The following is a 15,697-nucleotide window of genomic DNA, read 5'->3' as shown; positions in this document are numbered from 1 at the left end:
TGTTAGCCAAGGAATACCCAGAATCATAGTATGGTTAGGGAAAGATATGAAGTGAAAGGCAACGTATTCCTTCTGTCTTCTGAATTGCAGTCAAAGGGTAGGAGTAGTATCCACCACTGGTTGAGAGGTTGAGGAGAGCCATCTACTGTCTGAACATGTTCGGGGATCTCTTTAGGTACTCGAGGTATTCCTTTTTCCTTAGCCCATTTCGCATCTAGGAACATACCACTGGCTCCACAATCCAATAACGCGAATACTTGTTCTTCCTGGTTAGGGCACTGTAGAATTACTATAAATATAAAAAGAGCTGTGGTATCTTCTCTGGAGGAGCAGATGGAAGGTATCTCAATGCCTCCCGTCCCCTTCCTTCTCACAGGGGACGGGAATTGATGTATCCCGACGGTCTGGTGGGACGGATTAGACACATTTGAATTAAATGACCCTCAATGCCACAATAAAGACACAAGCCTTTGTGTCATCTGTTTTCTTGTTCTGTTTCAGATAATGGTCCAACATCAATTTGCATGGGTTCTTCTTCTGTGGAGGCTGGTATCTCCAATTAGTTCTCTTCAGGGCAGCGTGCAGAAGAGCACATTGCTACTGACTGGGACTGAAACCTGGACCTTCGTTTCTCCAATCTACATTCTGGCAAATAGTACTCAATATTAAGTGCCAGGTCCATCAGCTTCTTTCAATGATTCTACCTGGGTGGAATGACCAGTTCATCCTTTAATTCGTCTCGTAACCCTCAATGGAAAAGTGTCACAAAAGTGCGTTCAACCCATGTGGTTTCAGCCGCTAGTTGTTTGAAATGGGTTATGTGAGTCAGGACATCCAGATTCCCTTGTTGTATCTCACATAACGCCTATACCGCAGCGGTTTCCAGTCCATGTCGTTCGAACATCTGTTTAAAGGCTTAAAGAAAATCTGAATAGTGGAACTTATCAAATAACCAACCTTGGTCTTATACTGGGTAAACTGAGAGGGTCGAAATGCAAAATATACCGTTAAAGAATTCAGAAATTCCTTTAACTTGTTAGGATCTCCAGAATAACGTTGTGCTGATGTGGAGATAGTAGGTACATCAATGGATCGACACACCAGAGCTTGTCTCGGAGTAGTATTTTCAGCACGCAGATGTTGTAATTCCGTGCCTTTCGCTGTACGGTATGTGCAGTTTCCACAACATCTTCAGGTGGTCCTTCCATGATTCCAGAGCAACGCAGAAGTGTTTGGCATTGCAATCTGTCATGACCTGAACGCTTTATACCTCTGTAATCTGCCAGTCTCTGGGCACCACCAGGTTTCTTGCTTGTTCTGTATTGACCAAGATAGGGGCTACCCTTTCCAGTAGCCACGGTGCTGCTGATAATAGAACACCAAGCAGGCTGTAACCTCCAGAAGAAGTCCTAGAGGGAAAAAAACTAACTTGGGGAAAACCTCAGATCAAGGAACTCCTGAAAAAGATATAAAGAAAAGAAAAAGCGAGGCACAAAAAGTCTGTAACAAAAACTGCAGACAGGAAAAGCATGTGAAATCCAAAATCACAGGATACAGGAGCAAGGATCACAACCGGAACGGAAGTGTTTGCAACGCAAAGAACAGAAGACCAACTGTGCTTCTATACTGACAAACAGGAAGTGAAATGCAGGAAGTAATGAAGATACCATCTCGGATTGGGAAAAGCCACATTAAAGTAAATGGGAAAATAGCCGTAGTATAAAAAGTAGGGAGCAAGCATGCAGGGAAGGAAACACAGACTGCTGGGAAAGAGAAGATATGGACAAAGAAGAAACAGAAAGAAAAAGAGAAAAAAAAAAGAAGAAAAACAGCAAGAAACATATAGGTAAAACTAGGGGGACAAAAGGTGAGTGCAGCGTGAAACAGAGCCCAAAGTGAAAGTTTAAGGGTGCCCTGCTGCAAAAAAAACTGTCCGTGACCCGATATGCGGCCCGTGACAGAAACGGCCGCCCGAGACGCGGACAACCGATCTGACCGCAGCCCACAAGTAGGTTGCCGCTGGTCTTCGGGGCGCCACACGGGGTCTTGTCAGCCGTGTCCTTGCTGGTGCGCCATCTCCTTTCCAGTTATTTAAGTGTTGTTTAATGGTTCTGGGGAATTCAGTGTACCACCAAGCCTGCTTGGTGGACCTTCTGTGGGTGTTATTGCCGATAGGAGCAATGATGTCGGCTCAGTTGGTGTTCCAATTATTGAAGTTTCTGATGTTCTGGTCCAGGTTGTTGGTCTAGGTTATTAAAGGAGAAGGGTTTAGTGGTGTTGAGGGTATTGATCCATGTGTTTTTGACACTTTGGGCCATATTTATACTTTTTGACGCAAAACTGCGCTATCGCAGTTTTGCGCCAAAAAGATTAGCGCCGGCTAACGCCATTCTGAAGCGCCATGCGGGCGCCGTATTTATTGAATGGCGTTAGCCGGCGCTAGCAGACTGGCGCTGCCTGGTGTGCGTGGAAAAAAACCACGTACACCAGGCAGCGCCGGCGTTGGGGAAAATGGCGTTAGGGCGTCTGAAAATGAGGCAAGTCAGGTAGAGGCAAAAAAATCGCCTCCACCCGATTTACGCCATTTTTAACGACGCCCAGACGCCATTTACATGACTCCTGTCTTAGTAAAGACAGGAGTCATGCCCCCTTGCCCAATGGCCATGCCAAGGGGACTTATGTCCCCTGGGCATGGTCATTGGGCATTGTGGCATGTAGGGGGGCACAAATCAGGCCCCCCTTTGCCAAAAGAATATTTAAAAAAAAAAGAAAATTATACTTACCTGAACTTACCTGAATGTCCCTGGGATGGGTCCCTCCATCCTTGGGTGTCCTCCTGGGGTGGGCAAGGGTGGCAGGGGGGGTCCCTGGGGGCATGGGAGGGCAGCTGTGGGCTCATTTTGAGCCCACAGGTCCCTTAACGCCTGCCCTGACCCAGGCGTTAAAAAGAGGCGCAAATGCGGGTTTTTTTGCCCCGCCCACTCCCGGGCGTGATTTTTGCCCGGGAGTATAAATCCGACGCATTTGCGTCGCAGTCATTTTTTTAGACGGGAACGCCTACCTTGCATCTCATTAACGCAAGGAAGGCGTTCACGCAAAAAAATGACGCTCATTCCTCATACTTTGGCGCTAGACGCGTCTAACGCCAAAGTATAAATATGCCGTTAGTTTTGCGCCGAATTTGCGTCGAAAAAAACGACGCAAATTCGGCGCAAACGGAGTATAAATATGCCCCTTTGTTCCAGCTGTCTTAAGGGGCATTGGGCAGATTAGGGGCAGAGTTCTATGAGCTGGTGATGTTCAATTGGATGATAGAGTGGTCAGTCCAGGTGTGTTCCGTGGTGTGGCTGTACCTGATTAAGTCGCTTGAGGTGAAAATGGAGTTTAGCATGCGGCCTGTGATGTGCATGGGGTCGTGGATGAGTTGGGTGAGTCCATGTTGTTCATGCTCATGAGGATTGATTGATCGATTGATTGATTCAGAGCTATGCTATCGTTTGAGTTCAACCTTAATAGGTAAAGGTCAGCAGAAAAACTGATTCATTTAACCTTTGTCTACTGAGTCTCACTGGCATAACGCGCCAAAGAAGAACCCAAAGGCATGCTATTTTGCTGGTTTTGAAGCAGTGACCTATCTATCGAATTAACTACATTTTGGATTCTGAGTTCTGTGGATAGCCATTCTTAATCTCACTGCAAGCAAACTGTCTCATTAGGCAGTATTTTCATGAAAGGTTTGCCCTACCCTCAATAGCACCCTTTCAGATAAGGGAGTTTGCAATAAGTTGATTTGGTCTAATAATTTTCTGAACGTCAAAGTGAGGATAGTGTGCCTATCTCCATACAGTGCTCTTCCTCCTTCGTTGAAGCCTATAGATAAAGCTGGTTTGCCTTGACTGCTACTGAAAGCAAACCAGCATCCAATAGTGTTCTGATAGAAACCTCCCCATTATCATTCTCCTTGAAATATTATTTCATTTGTCAATAAAGTGCCGTAGCACACACCTTGTCTTTCATAAAGGTAAAAACAAATCTCTAGGTCTCCCTTGTGGAATGTAGAGTTATAATAAAGTCCCATATGAACTCTGAGTGATCAGGGATCCCTATCTTACCAAGGCCTGTCCTAGTGGTAGTATGCAGCAATGCAACCAAACTCCATATGAGGTCAATCCTATAAGAGGTTCTGTAGGCATGAGAGAAGAATTAGTACTCCCTGTACACTGAGTGTAGGGATTGCCATACATTGATTAGGTCTACCTTCTGGAAGATATTCATCAACATCCACAAATCCCCAGCCCTCATACATCTATCATGTGTATAGTTGTGCAGTATGGTATCACATATGAGTTTTAAATTGCCCATCTTAAGAGATCACCAACCATTTTACTTTTAATCAGATCTGATTGCTTTTCTTGCATATTTGCTAAGCAGGTCTGCAGGTCCTCATTTATCAGTGGTTGCAAGTTATTCTTTTTGAAAGCCATATCAATCTCTTGAAACGTCACTTCAACCCAAGGTCAAACTCTTGTCCCAGTACAGGTAAAAATCTCTTTGTGGCCTGCTGATATCTGCACTCCTCATGGGGAGAGCTCGGGGTCTCACAGGGCATATTTAAAGATTGTGCACCGATTGGACCCTGTCTCAATTGCTTTGTACTCATACTCACACCACCCAAGGCTCTTCATTGGAATACTCCTTTACAGGGCTACGTAGATCACAAGGTGCACACAGATTGTGGTGTGATCCCAAGTTGAGGATACCCTCATGGAAACCTATACAATGACATAGACTCCAGATCTGATTTCCTGCTAGTTGCAGACCTTTGCACTCCTAATGCATTAATACTTCACAATCACCAATGGGGAAATGTAGAAAGAGGATGTCAGCATTCTGCACATTATAGTCACATCCATGTCCTCACTTGAGGTCAAGCCCTAGCCATATGATGGACATTGCACCCCATGTGGAGGCATTTGTAGCTTGCCACCATTGTCCTGTTTAGGGGTTGTAGCCTGATCCATGGTCTCCTCCTCCTCTGTCAGTGACTTCTGGTGAGCAAACAAGGTGCAATGTGCACTATCAGCCCCAATTGCCACAGAACCCAACACTTTGGGGGAGATTCAACACCAGTGCCACCCTTTTTCTTCTCTCTCAGATGGTGTCTTCCTTTGTGTGCAGACTAAATATGGCCATTGCGCCAGAGCCCAGAAGTGCAATGCCTTGTATGTTGTTTTCCAGGCTCTGTCCCACTCTGTCAATGGTGGAGCAGACCACCCACCCCTTGTAAAGTGTTCTCCTTCTCCAGCCTTCATTTGCACAGCATCAGATTAGATTTTTTCTAGAGATTTTCAGCTATTACGGGGAGATCTGTGTGGGAACTCACTACCAGAATGCCATGCTTGCTGCAGTACTGGCCACTCACACCCCTGTGTGTGGCCTCTTTGGTTTGGTGAAGTAATGCTGAAGCTGTCTAGAATGTTGTTTTGGTGGTGGAGTTTTCTGGTAGAGTGAAGTCTCAAAAGTAGATGCTGTGTATATGAATGTTGAATGTGTTGGTGATGAAGTAAATTCATTTTTGATCAAAGTGTTGCTTATTCTAGGAGGCCTATTCATAAGGCCCACTTTGGTGTATTCTGATACACAGATCAAAAGCAAAAGGTGAGTATTTTCATGAAGAAGGGGTTAGAGGGTTACTGAATAGAACAAAGCCACAGAGACTTGCAGACCACAGTGACACAGTGAGGCCTCCGCCTCTATCAAGTGCAATGGCAGTGTGCTGTTTGACGTGGTCTCCAGGGATGGGGATGCCCAAATGTGAGTGGATTTGGGAAATGACATATCACTGGGATGAAAAAAGGTGGAGTAGCCTGGAAGGGGCCATGACTTGGGACCAATGGCACAGGACGAGCACTGAATTTGCTATGGCCAGATGGCCCTGAGTTGGGCAAAATCCACTATTTATCCATTACATTGCATGGTGTTGAGCCTGTGGGTAGATGAGGGCAGAGGGTAATTGCCACTGGAGAAGGATGTAGCAGGCAGAGACAGCCTGGTGAAGTCCGTTACACAACGGGTCTAGATATCACCTGGCATCCACCATGTTGGAGATTCTGTTGTTGGAATCATTGACCCGGGCCTGTGGAGGTCCCATGGCTTGCTTTGCACATCAGAAGCCCACCTTTGTGCCGCATCAGAGAGATAGGGTGGAGTACCTTGGCAGGCTTGGACTATCCTGACAGTCCCTTGACCTCTGCTCCTGCACTGGGAAAGGCGGATAAGAGATTGCCTTCACTGAAGGAGGCCCAAGTGGATGGCCAGGAAAGGCAGTACTTACATTGTGTGTCCTGGGGGGCGGGCAGGGTGATCTGTGTTTTCCCCCCCAGACCAGAAGACAACACACAGCTTGAATTGGGCTCAGTGGTGCTTGGATGCCTGTGGGTGGCATGAACTAATAGAGGGCCCAAGTTGGCAGCTGTCGGGGTGACCTGGAAGCTTGACATTGTGAGTGGATGCCAAGATATATTGAATATGGGTGAATCACACCCAATGAACTAGTGGACACTGCAGATCACTTAGAAGGGATGGGTTGTGGCACTCAAATGCCCTGACCTGCCTTCTCACAACAAACAGATTGCACAAGGACCAAGGAACTGCAACTGAAATCTTCTGTAATTTCATACACTGTGCACAGGGTTGTAGCTGGTGATTTGGACTTTGCCAGCACGGGCCACCCAGCAGCACCTAAACAAAATGAGAAAAGCAAAATGGGGCAGAATTGGCAGACGCCTAGCTAACCTGGGGACCCAGATGGAACTGAGGGTGCAGAAAACCCAATAACGCTGGACATAATCATAAAAGCCAAAGCTGACTCAAAGATAGTACTTGATTCAAAATAAATTCACTGGTAGTAGGCCTCACTTTGTTGAGGGCCAATCAAAGGAAACTAGTGGTGAGTGTGACCAGCACCAAGAACTGTATGGCAGAACTCACCTCAGAGATCTCTGATCTAAAGGTCTGCATCAAAGAGATGTTGCCAAGTATTAATTTCCTTGAAAACAGAGCAGAGGATGTGGACCACAGATCCCATCTAAATAACTTGAGATTTGGAGGGTTTTTGGAAGGGTCTGAAGGCAAAGATGCAGAACATTCCCTTTAGCAATAGATGAAGGAAGCCCTGAGGCTTAATGGATTGACAGTCTTCTTCACTGTTGAGAGGCCACAGAGAATCCTGAACAGAGCCCCCAGGCTGGGTGAACCACCCAGGACACTAATTGCTAAATTCTTGTTTTATCAAGATTATACCATAATCCTACTGAAAAGCAAAAACATGGGCTTCATACCTGTAGAGAATACAAAAGTATTAATTTTCCTAGACCAAACAGATGCCATTCAGCAACAGAACACAGCAGTCCTCCTTTCAGGCAGTGAAAGCCAAATTGTGAAAGGCAGGGATACAACAAATGTTGCTGTTTTCTGCAAAGCTGAAAGTTATTCCAGAAGGGTGGGCACTATTTTCTACGGACCCTAGTGAAACATGGACCTGAGTAGAAATGAGAAATGTAGATCCATAGATGCCTATTGTCCCGAAACCAACACCTTAACACCCTCTGAGATGGAACAGACAATCGTATGGGGTGAGAGCTGTACCCACTTCTGCTTAGGCAGACACCGGATGCAGGAAGCTGTTCTAACGGTTGCACCTCTATGAAAGTGCATCTGGCCACTGACATAGGAAACAGATGATGAAGCAGCCTCTGGAAAATCTTTGTTGTTAGACAATGGGATCAAAGGTACTGAGGATGACCTCCCACGAAAATGCCTAGAATAGCGGACGAGCTCTCATAGATAGTTCCTGAAATTAGTTCTACTGGGGGAAGATTGTTACCGTCCTGCCTGGCTGGGTGAAGCTGGAGCGATCATGTCTAGATCCTTTAGGGGTGGGGGCTCTGACTTGTGAACTAATAGACTCTGGGACCCCGCTGGCTACGGTGACCAGACAGCTTGGATTTCCTCAGACAGTCCCAGTTTTGAGACAACTGTCCCTGTGTCCTAACACTTTAATTAATTTTAGATAAATGTCCCAGTTTGTGAGACAAAGAACAGGTCATTCTGAAAAGCAGCATTGAAAGTTATACACTTGATTCACAGGTTTCTCTGAAGACTGAAACATTTTAAGTAACATATTTATTTCTGGCAGGCAGCACCGGAGGGGGACAGCTGCATACTCCAAGCAGAAGGGGGCCAGGTTAGGTAGGAAGGCAGGGAGAGCTCAGGGTGGAGGAGGTCCTGCCATAGATATTCATATATAATGACTTGAATTGAATGGAATTGAATTGGTCATTTATAAAGCACAGATGTCACTCTCATGGGAGAATCCTAGCACTATTTTGGAGCAAGAGGTGAGAAATACCTGATTAGGATGAGGGGATCCCATCTAAAAGAAGTGCTCAAAATAAGAGAATAGAAGAGGCAGTCTGAGATCCCACAAATCCATGTCTTAAGCTGTTTTCTGGAATCCAGTTCCAGGTCTATGGACCTTAGGTAGTTAGGGAGGTAGTTGCGTGCCTTAATGCTTAAGACAGTGAAGGATTTACCTCCTCTGGTTTTCAATCTGAAAGAATTAGGCTTGAACAGATTAGCTTGTGAGGATCGCAGGTTTCTACTAGTAGTGTAATGGGTGAACCATGCAGCAAGGAAGTTCGGTCCGGTCGTTTTGCGTGCTCTAAAAGTATTCAAGAGGATTTTAAAAAGGACTTTCCTGTGGATTGGCAGCCAGTGCAGAGCTTTCAAGGCTGCAGATGAGGACGATCTTATAGGTAGTTTAAGGACTGCTCTGGCAGCAGCATGTTGGACAATTTGTAGTTTATGTATAATCTGTTTGGAAAGTCCTGCATACAAACTATTACCAAAGTCCAACCTAGCATTAATAAGAGCACAAGCTACTGTTTTCCTGGCTGTGAGGGGCAAAAATCTAAACATTTCTTTGTGGATTTTATTAGATTGAAGCAGGTCCCTGGAACCGCAAGGCCATGTGGTCTAAGCAATAGTCAATAATCAAATGTTTGCCAACAGCGATATAGGAAATAGGTTGGCCAGAGTTTGTAGAATCTGCCAAGGGTTTTTCCTTTAAGGGTTTGACCACAGCCAACTTCTAATCTGCCCAGGGGAGTTGTTCAGGATATGATTAATCACTTGATTAACTATTTGGACCACCTTATGGAGAACATGGGGGAGAAGGGCAGGGATTGAGAGGTCATCACGATTTACAGGTTAAAATGGACTGATGAGACTGGGCCAGTCAAATGGCTTGAAAGGCTACCAAAGTACCAGACCCTGCTTTCAGGGGCTCACCTGTACACAGGTCAATTGAAGCGGAAGTAGATGTAATAAACTCCCCTTGAATAGTCTGTACCTTTTCTTTAAAATAGGATTAAGGGGGTTATTCTAACTTTGGAGGAGTGTTAATCCGTCCCAAAAGTGACGGTAAAGTGACGGATATACCACCAGCCGTATTACGAGTTCCATAGGATATAATGGACTCGTAATACGGCTGGTGGTAAATCCGTCACTTTTCCGTCACTTTTGGGACGGATTAACACCTCCTCCAAAGTTAGAATAACCCCCTATATCTGATCACATAATTATTGAGATGGAGTTGCCCTTGGTTTAAGGAACGAATTAGAGATCTTAAAAATATGCTTTTAGTCAAAGTCGGCTTTCTCAATCTGGGTGGAAAAGTGGTCCTTTTTGGCAGATTTAGGCCCATATTTATACTTTTTGGCGCAAACCAGCACTAACTCAGGTTTGTGCCAAAACGTATAGCGCCAGCTAGCACCATTCCTAGATGCCTGCCGGGCGCCATATTTATGGAATGGCGCTAGCCGGTGCTAAGGCCCTGTTAGCATCCTTGGAAAGGGCTGGAGAGTCGTAGGGGAAACTGGGGCTTGTGCAGGCAATTTTTAGTGCTACACTGGTTAGAGGCAACAGAATTGCCTCTAAGCAATGTAGCTCCATTTTCTGGCACACAACTCCCATGGACATGGCTCCTGTCTTCGTAAAGACAGGAGCCATGCCCACCACCCTAATGACCATGCCGAGAGAACGAATGGCCATTGGGGCCAGAGCCGTGCAGGGGGCCCCAAGGCAGGGCCCGAGCAGTGTTTGGGAAAAAAACTGAAAATACTCACCCGTACTTACCTTGGATGGGTCCCTCATCCTTAGGTGACCCCCTGGTGTGGTTAGGGGTGGGTGGGGGTGTCCCTGGGGCCAGGGAAGGGCACCTGAGGGTGATTTCCATGGTCTCTGACCATGGAAATCTGCCTACAGGTCCCCTTACGCCTGCCCAGACCTAGGCGTTAAATAATGGCCCTAAGCAAGCTTAGCACCATTATTTAAGGCCCCCATCCCCCGTGCTGTATTTTAGCACAGGGGGATAAATAACGCGCCAAGGCCTAGGACAGGAATGCCTAACTTGCAACTCATTGACGCAAGGTAGGTTTTCCCCTCCAGAAAACAACGTTAACTCCATAACTTTGGTGCTAGACGTGTCTAGCGCCAAAGTACAAATATGGAGTTAGGTTTGCGATAAATTAGCGTAAAAAAAATCACGCTAATTCAACGCAAACCGAGTATAAATATGCCTCTTAATCTGTTTGTGATAAGCTTTAAGTGCTAATCTAAATTGAATCAGATCTTCCGGATTGCAGGCTTTATGTCATTTTCTTTCCAGTTGCTTACTGAGCAGATGTTGATCTGTTAGTGTTTGGTTGAACCAGGTGGCCAGGGCTAGAGATTGAGGCAGTTTCTTGGCCGATGTGGTAAAATTATTTCATGGAACTATTTGATACTAATAAGCAACAATGCTGAAGGGAAAATGAAAAAATAAGTTTATATGTCCCATATTTGATTACATTTTGAAGTATGAACACATAGATTAACATGTTTAAAGATGGCCGCCATCTGCACATAAGAGTTATAGTCCGTTTTTTATGTTTATATACAATGTGTAAAGTTAAAATGGAAACTGAAGTAGGGACTGTTTTATTCCCGTGAACAAGGGAGCGATGTTTCCCGAAACGCACTGGGCGGGATGGTGAAACTTTATGTCTATTTCATTTTTGCCTGATTAAATACGTGGATATGGAGAAGCAAGTGACTGCGGTGTTTCCTTTTTTGAAAGTAACGATTGGTTGAGTGAAATTTAGGGTCTCGCGACCCCACCGTAGTCTGTTGGGCGCAGACTGAACGCGCTTTTGAACATTTGTAACTATATATATATATATATATATATACATATATAATTTCAAGGTGGAACAGCAGATCTGCATGTCTACCTTAAAATTATCTGATGAAGATGCTTGAGGAACAATCACATTGGCAAATGTACAGACACACAAGGTCACTGGAGACATTTCCTTCACATCCTTTATGCAGTGGTAGCACTATACATTTACCCAATGAGGTAGCACTCAGTAATTAGCCAGTATAAAGTACTCAGGTGGGGTAGATATTTTACACAAAAATAGTGGACTCTTTTTGGATAAATACGCAGGGCAGGATTCATTCTGGCACAATGCTCATCTCACAGAAATTACATCTCAACAGGAAGCACTTAGACATATAAGCAAACCCAGTGTCCACATTGAAACTCCACTTCTATAAAATACTAATCATCCTAACTTCGTGGGCATGGCCAAGACAAAGCAAGTGTGTTTTCTCTGCATTTGCACCTTGAAAGGTTATCTGTAGTCCTTGATGGAGGTGTTTGCATCCTTGCCTTTTTTTAGCACAAAATCTCGTGTAGTGACTGTGAAGACAGGGTTCTTTCCTGTCAACTGGTGCTAAAACCCTACCCGCTATGCACGGCCTTTCAGGGTTGAGTGGTTTTAGGGGTTTGGCTGCAGGGCCTAGCCCAGTCCAGGCCTTGCGGCCAACCCTCGCAATGCGTGGCCAAAGTAACTATCACATGTGCCCTAAGGTAACTATAACTTAGGGGGTCATTCTGACCTTGGCGGTCTTTTCGCAAGACCGCCGAGTTACCGCCGCGGTGAAGACCGCCGACCGCGGCGGTATGCCGCTGTGCGCATTCTGACCGCTGGGAGCGTTCCGCCGGAAAACCGCCAGCAGCCACACTGGCGCTCGGCGGGAAAGTGGAGACTGGTCAACCTCCACCGCCACGCCAGCAGAACACCGCCCACAGAATTACGACCCACATTTCTGTGTGGCGGTCTTCTGTTGGCGGTCTTCTGTTGGCGGTCACCTCCCCATGGCTCCTGTCACCTCCCGGAGGACCAACGCACAAGGTAAGTTGATCGTCCGTGAGGGGAGGGGGTGGGGGGGTGTTGTGTGATGTGTGCGTGCATGGGGGTGTGCGTGTGAGTGTGTAGAGGGGGTGTGTGAGTGCGTGCATGCGGGCGGGGAGTGCTGCTGTGCCTATGGGCAATGTGTGTAGTTCGGCGGGTGCGCATGTCGGCATGTATGTGTGCGGGTATGTGTCCCCGTTGTGTATGTGTGTGTGTAGGGGGTGTGTATATGTGCATGTTGGGGGTGTGTGCATGTCGGGGTGCGTGTATGTGCATGTCGGGGTGGGGGTGGGGAGGGGGTTCGTACCACCTCTGGGGGGTGGCAGGGGGGTGGAGGGTGTGGGGGGAGGACTCGGGGGCAGTGGGGGGTGGGGGAGACCCCTATCAGTGCCAGGGAAGGAATTCCCTGGCCCCGATAGTGCCTACCGCCATGGTTCGCATGGCGGTTCCCGAACGCCAGAAACCGCGGCGGTAAGCAGGGTCATGATACCGTTGGCGGTCTTGGGTCGACCGCCGGACCGGAGTGCGCAGACTCCAGCCCGTCGGTCATGACCGCCGTGGCTGTCGGAGTGGGGAAGTGGCGGTCGGTCGCGGCGGTGACCGCCGCGGTCAGAATGCCATTTTTAATACCGCCGGTCTGTTCGCGGTCCGACCGCCGCCTCTCCGCCGACCGCCAAGGTCAGAATGAGGGCCTTAGTCTCTCACCATGCACTGCTAATTACCCCAGAAATTAAAGCACTCATGACATCTTTGATAACATATTGATAATATCAATGTAATATTTGTAGAAAATGTTTTCACGAAAAAACTGTGCATGGCAGGGGCACGAGCTATCGTTACCTTAGGGCACGAGTTATGGTTACTTGAAATAACTCTAACTATAACAGGTGAATTTCTATGGTTTGTCTGCTTAAAATGTGACCCTAACTATAACGTCCCTGTAACCTTTGGGTTTTATTTGCATATGTATATGTGTGCCCATATTTACAAGGCTATGCAAAAAAAAGGACAGGCCAGATATAGAGGTAAGACTAAAGGCTTTAATTTAATCCTTCTTTTATGTCTGGCCTGTTATGGTTTTTGCCTCTCAAAATCTGGTCAACTACTGCTGGCAAGCAGCAAGACTCTCAGAGAATGGGGCACATGCAGCGTTAGTCTCTGAGTCTGCAAGTGTCTAAGGGCCAGATGTACAAAACTTTTTGCACGTCGCAAACAGCAAATTTTGCTGTTTGCGACGTGCAAAAAGCATATCGCGATGCCCAATCCCCGTTTTGCGATTCGGTAACCTGGTTCCTGATTCGCAAAACGGGACTGCAAGTCGCAATTAGGAAGGGGTGTTCCCCTTCCTAATTGCGAGTCTCAGCGCAATGCTGTATTGTTTTGTGACCGCGGACATGGTCGTAAAACAATCGCAGTTAGCACCCATTTCAAATGGGTGCTAACCGATTCACAAAAGGGAAGGGGTCCCCATGTGAATGACATTAAAAAAAAAAATTCAGAGCAGGCAGTGGTCCTATGGACCACTGCCTACTCTGAAAAAATGAACTGAAAGCGTTTCATTTTTTACTTTTGTAATGCATCTCGTTTTCCTTTAAGGAAAACAGGCTGCATTACAAAAAAAACCTGCTTTATTTAAAAGCAGTCACAGACATGGTGGTCTGCTGTCTCCAGCAGGCAACCATCCCTGTGAGTGCCACGAGTCTCAAGGGGGTCGCAAATTGCGACCCACCTCATTAATATTAACGAGGTGGGCCTTTGCGACCCCCTTGTGAGTCACAGATGGTGTCAGGGACACCATCCTACATTCTGAATTGCGACTCCCAAATTGCGAGTCGGTCTGACTCGCAATTTGCGGGTCGCAATTCAGAATTTTACTACACCTGGCCCTTAGAGTACTAACTTAGTAGTTATGACATACCTACTAGTATTGGGCTTGTATCCTAATTTTGTTATTGCTAAAATATCAGAATTAGGAGAAGCGTCTAGGGCACTTGGAGGTTCTGGACCTGGGTTAGGAAGTTCACGTTTGAAATTGTTATTTTTTTTATTTTCTCTGCTCTGTATGTCACTATATGAAATGTATTCAACTGGGTGTGTGGAGTTTGGGCACTTGGGCGCTGGTGAAGGAGTTGACCGGACCCACGGCTGATAAACTAGAACTGGTCACCAGGGATGGTAATTTACAGGGTCTTTTTGAGTTTGGGCGTGCTGATGAATGCAACCAGATTGGGGTGGGGTGCAACACCTATGTAATGGTCAAAAGGAACATTAGATGGCTAGATAATCCAACCAGGCAACACCACATAAACACTTACCCAAAACGCAGAGGAATACACATAACGATACTGCAGGAGGCACATCTTACGAGCACGAGCACATGAAGCAGCAGCGTAGGTGGGGAGGGCAGGCTTGTGGCACAACCTTCTCTGCATCTGTACATGTCCTCATATGGATTCACCCTGATAGCCGTACCAGGTGGATGAATGTAATGGAGAACGTGAAGGGTTTGTATGCGTGTTCAGAAGACTGAACATGTTACTCAGAGCCAAATACTTGGTGAAAACGGTTTCTGATCACAACCCATTCAGAATCACTCTACAATGAAAGGACACCCCAGCGCGAATCACCATGTAACCCCTACAACTGACAATGCTCCATGATGACTCTTCACTTAAACACACATTACATGAGGAGATTACTCGATTATTTGTTGCTAATGTAGATACCATTGAAAAATCAAGGATGATTTGGGACACCCTTAAGTAGGGTGACCACCCGTTCGTAATTTTCACGGGCTGTCTGTGAAATAATACTAATCTGTCAGTTGTCAGTGATAATGACTAAAACAATTCTGTTACAATTTAAATGGCTCGCTGATCTGGATGGTTTCCAGTGCTGTGTTTCTGAGGGAGGGGCAGGCACTTAAACAAGAAACAAGCTACCTCGCCAGGGTTCCGGCTGCCTGAAAAGAAATGTATGTCTTTGCAGTTGGTTAATCTGTAGATGTGAAGGATGCTTGCGCAGAGGTGGCATTAATTGATGGAGACACGTTAAGGTTCCTGAAGACAAATATTTATTCATTTTGAGAGGTCTTGCAAATTTAAAATAATGGCTTACACATTCACAGTGCTTTCTGTGATGGGCAGGGAACTCCTAGCACTAAGAATACAGAAGTCACTATTCCCTGCTGAACCAAACAGAATTCAGTTCTGTGGGCTTCTGGTTGCACACAAATACATCTGCAGTTGCAGTAATCACATTAACTAACAGAGGTTCCTAAACATAAAATTAGTGTATTTGCCACTGGGGTTTTCATACTTGCATTTACTTCTCATTTTATATGCAGTTACCTGATGATGAAAGGTAAAAAAATAGTCACAGAATATTTTGTTCTT

Source organism: Pleurodeles waltl, chromosome 9, assembly GCF_031143425.1.
Source record: "Pleurodeles waltl isolate 20211129_DDA chromosome 9, aPleWal1.hap1.20221129, whole genome shotgun sequence".
Classification (NCBI taxonomy): Eukaryota; Metazoa; Chordata; class Amphibia; order Caudata; family Salamandridae; genus Pleurodeles; species Pleurodeles waltl.
This window is presented reverse-complemented; position numbering follows the sequence as displayed.